This window comes from Callorhinus ursinus, unplaced genomic scaffold (genome assembly GCF_003265705.2).
Source record: "Callorhinus ursinus isolate GAN/ISIS: 27379988/994484 unplaced genomic scaffold, GSC_fseal_2.0 scaffold1549, whole genome shotgun sequence".
Taxonomy (NCBI): domain Eukaryota; kingdom Metazoa; phylum Chordata; class Mammalia; order Carnivora; family Otariidae; genus Callorhinus; species Callorhinus ursinus.
The window spans coordinates 5,774-10,627 of record NW_027398603.1 but is presented as its reverse complement, the minus strand read 5'-3'; the positions used below and the strand labels follow the sequence as shown (position 1 = coordinate 10,627).

General features: G+C 48.7%; 1 pseudogene; it reads left to right on the top strand.

Moving 5' to 3' along the window:
* The first annotated feature begins 2,956 nt into the window (after nt 1-2,956).
* LOC112818368 (histo-blood group ABO system transferase-like) lies at nt 2,957-3,954 on the top strand (annotated as a pseudogene).
* Nucleotides 3,955-4,854: the final 900 nt, after the last annotated feature.

The window sequence follows — 4,854 nt, the reverse complement described above, 5'->3', positions numbered from 1 at the left end:
TACACTCAGCGTGGAGCCTAACATGGGGCTTGATATCATGACCCTGACATCACGATCTGAGCCAAAATTAAGTTAGATGCTTAACTGCCTGAGCCACCCAGGCATGCTGAAATGATTTTTAATTTTGAGGATATTATTTTTCTTTCTTTTCTTATGCTTTGCTATCAGAGCTAAAAGTATTGCTAAATCCAAAGTTATGTAGATTTATCCCTATTTATTTCTTCTAGAGTTTATAATTTTACCTCTTACATTTAAGCCTTTACTTATTTTGAGCTAACGTTTCTATGTGGAATGAGGTAAGGGTCCAGTTTCATTCCTCTGCACATGGATAACCATTTGTCCCCCAACGTAATGTTGTCCACCCTTGTCAAAATTCAGTGGACCATAGAAGAAGGGATTTATTTCTGGTCTCAGTTAAATCCCACTGATCTGTATGCATGCCTTTTGAAAAGGGTATGCATAACAATAAAATTGTAATTTTATATATTTATATAAATATTTTTAAATTTAAATTCAATTAATTAACCTATAATGTATTATTTGCTTCATGGTGAATGCCTAAATTTATGACAGCATTACAATGTTTTCTTGACTGTTGCTTTGTATTAGATTTGAACTTTGGAAGTATGACCTTTTACCTTTGATTTTCTTTTTCAAGATGGTTCTGGCTATCTTGTGGTCCCTTGAAATTCCATACGACTCTTATGGTTTGCTTGTGCATTTCTTCCCAAAGGACTTTGTGAATTTTCTTGGGAACACATTGAATTTCCACATCGCCTTGTGTTCTAATCCCATCTTATAAATAGCATGTTTTTTCATCACCATGGGGTGTCTTCAGAATTCTTTAGTTTTCCCTTACTTTCAGCAATGTTTTGTAACATTCAGTGTACAAGATGTGCACCTTGATTACATCTATAACTAAATATTTGGCTAATGTTGATGTTCCCTAAAATGGAATTGTTTTCTTAAATTCCTTTTTGGATGATTCATTGCTAGTGTATACAAATAAGAGATATTTTTGTGTATTGATATTTTGTCCTGTAACTGTGCTGAATTAGGTAACTGGCTGTAATCATTTTTTGTTGATTCTTTAGGAAGCTCTATATAAGATGATGTCATCCCTGGTCTCTGAATAGACAGAGTTCTAGTGTTTCCTTTCATATGTGGATGCCTTCTTTCTTGGCTTATCATTCTGGGTAGAACTTTCAGTCCAATATTGAGCAACAGGTGAAAACCAGCATGCTGTCCTTCTTCCTGATTTCAGAGTAGAGCTCTCCAACTTCAGACTTAAGAATGTGTTTGCTAGAGATTTAATGAGAAAATTATTCCTTATTCCTGCTTTCATGAGTATTTACATCAGCAACAGACATTGGACTTTGGTTAGAACATTTTCCGCATCAATTAATATGACCACATGTTTTTATTTAAGAATTCATTGTGCTGTATAACATTGCTTGTTTTACTCTATTGAATAACCTTTGAGGTGTTTGTGCAGTCACTTGCTTAGGGTGCACAGTCTATTTATGAGCTCTTGATTTTGCAATTCTTCTGATCTGGCTTCTTACATCTCTTTTAAGAAAGGTACAGGAATGTATTTTGCTGATTTTGTGGGGTTGGTAATAGTGGTTAGGGCTAGGGTTAGGAGTTAGGGATTAGGGTTAAGGTTAGGGTCTCCCTGTCCTCTGCTGCACAGAACCCATTCTCCCCTGGTAACTAGAGTGATATTTTCAGAACATAACCTTTTGGCCTTTCTGTGGTATGCTCCCCTCCTACCCGTCCTCTCCAGCCTCACCTTTTCCACCACAGCCACCCTTCTGTGGGCCACCCAAGTGTGTGGTCATCCACCTGTGCCCTGGGCCTGAATACAAGCTTTTGGTTTTGCTCTGCCGTCTGCCGGGATCACTCTTCTATCCCCCTGCTTCATATCTGAATTGTTCCCCCATTGGCTGGTTCTGGACTTGCCCTCTGGTGACCTGACCCATGTCTGCTGGTTGAGTGTGCTTATCCCCCATTTAATGTAGTGCCCGCCTTCCCTGTGTGAGCGATTTACTAACCTGCTGGGTATGGGTCAAGCCCAAGGAAGTAGCCTTAGCGCCTATGCAAAAACATCAGTCTCAGAGGGGCTCACCACACTTGCCTATAATGGGGGAGCTGCTGTCCTCACAGGGGGGAGCCGGTAGTACCCTTAAAGGGGGACCAGCCATGGGACGTGGTTGGATAAGTCTTTGAACTCTTTGTGGGGGGGGAGATGTAGACCTGGACCTGGAAGCTTACACCCTTGGATTCAAGCCTGGGGCCTAAGCAAGCCCCTTCTTCTTCCTGGTGTCCTCTTTAGCCTTCCCTGTTCACAGGCTGGACATGATTCCTGATGTGGCAGAGTTTGAGGGTGACTACTCCTAGGAATACCAGTGGCTTACTGAGCACCTTGTCAGCAGGATGCTCAGTAGCCTTCCAGGGAGGACCCTACAAGAAGTGGAGACAGGTCTGTGGGGTCCAGGGGCAGCCCACTCAAAGTTAATTGGGACAGGTGGCCGGCCCCTCTAATTCTAGCCGCTCTGTAAGACATAGAAATGAGGGCTGTGCCCAAAGGTGCTTCCTTCCTGGAAGGTGGGATGGGATCTGCAGGGGGGTGACCAGTGGAGGGCACGTACAGGGTTGGCACAGAAGCTCAGCACAGGGGTAGTGTTCATGGCTCCAGCATGGGTTTCAGCCTCCGAAGCCTCACGCTCCCCTTTGGAAGACAGGCTGCTGATGGCCCCCATCTCTGGGAACAGATATTAGGGAGGTCCTGTTGGCAGATTTCCTCAGGAATGTCAGGAGGTGACTGTTGCTTAAAGCAGCCCAGGGCCTGCCCCCTTGAAGAATGTGGACACATCCATGGCCCCAACTCTGGTGTCCTGTTGCCAGCCTCTGGCAGTGACCCTCTTCCTGTCCTGTCCACTGCCCCTGTGGATGCATGGTCTTCCTGGAGCTGTTCCTGCAGAGAGCAGAGAAGCACTACATGCTGGGGCATGGGGTCACCTACTAGATTTTCACCAATCAGCCAGCTGCCGGGCCCCGTGTGCCCCTCCAGGTAGGCCGGAGGGTGGTTGTCCTCATGGTGGACACAGGGTCACTTACTACATCTTCACCGACCAGCTGGTTGCTGTGCCCCGTGTGCCACACTGGGAGGGCCAGAGGGTGGTGGTCGTCAAGGCCCGCGGCGTCCGGCTCTGGCAGGATATGTCCATGCAGCACATAGCGATGATCAGCTGCTTCCGCGAGCAGCGCTTCCTCTGTGACGTGGATGACCTGGTGTCCGTGGACGTGGATGCGGGAATGAAGTTCTGGGACCATGTGGGTATATTGATCCTGTCCCCCCTCTTTGGCACCGCACACCTCGTTTTCTACTGGGTAGCTCCTGAGGACTTTATCTACGAGCGCTGACCACAGTCCCAGACCCACATTCCCAGGTACCAGGGCAACTTTTACTACATGGGGGCCTTTTTTGTGGTATTGGTGGTGGAGTTTCCCCGACTGACCTCGGCTTGTCACCAGGCGATGGTGGTCAACGGGCTAATGGGATTGAGGCTGTGTGGCCTGATAAGAGCCACCTGAACAGGTATCTGCTGGGCCACAGGCCCACCAAGGTGCTGTCCCCGGAGGACCTGTGGGACACACGGCTACTGGGCTGGACTCCCCATCATTCCCTGGGTCATGAAGAAGCTGAGATCCTTGGCTGTGTCCAAGAATCAACAGGGCACCCAGAACTCATGAGGGGCTGTCCCCGGAGGAGTTTTGGGACCTGCGGTATTGGGCTATCCACTGAAGGACCTCTGAGACCCGCAGCTGATGGGCTGGCCTCTGTCATGAAGAAGCTGAGATTTGTGGCTGTGCCCAAGTATCACCAGGACATTTGGAAGTCACGAGGGGCTGCCCCCTTCTCCATCAGTGGGTGCTGCCTTGAGCGTATCGGTCAGAGCATATTCCTACTTCTGTCCACTTGAGGGAAACTGTGGAGCCCAGCACTGCTTGCACGGGCACGCCAGCGCCCCAACCAGGCCTGCGCACAGGAGACCTGCCTGGGGGCACAAGTTCCTCTCTTTGTGGTTACTACATATTGATCAATTCCGGGTCCTTTGCTGCGGTAAACAGCTCCAGTTTTATGTCGGATGTTTTTCTGTGTCAATGCTGGGCAACCATCTTAAAAAGAATAATTGTTTTCTCCGTGGTTCTCAACAAACATTGCATGTTGGGGCTGGGAGCAGCCCTGATGCAGGCATGGAGCCAGAACGGGTGCTGGCTGGGTCTTCCCTTCCAGTCCTTACACCTCACCGCGGCCATGGGGCTTCAGGGTCAGGGGTGCGTCGAGCCACCTCCCAGACCCCCATTGCCCTCCCCAGCAGAGGCCTTGGCCGCGGCCACTAGCTCAGCCTCCAGGAGTGTGGAGCCCTCTGGGCTATATAAGGTTCCTGCCTTGGTTTTGAATGTCTATTTCTGTGCTTGTGTTTGTGAACTGTGGGCACTCGCTCTGTCTGGATGCGCGTCCCTTTGGGATCCTCAGTGTCTACCAGTGGGTTTGCACTTGGGCACTTTCTCTGGACCAGCTGCCTGCGCTGTGTCTTAGCAAGCCATAACTGAGCTCAGTCACCCAACAAGGGGCAGAGCATGAGAGCGAGAACTAAGATACAGGCTCCCTGCTCCTGGGTCCTCTAGGGACTCGCGATGGCCCCGACATCCTGACTCACTTCTTTTGTATTGTGGTATAAGGACATACACCTGATACCATGAAGCCCGTTTCAGTGTCAATAAGTATATTCCCTGTTCTGCACCGGCTACCTCTGTCCATCGCCACAATGTTTTCATCATCCCAAA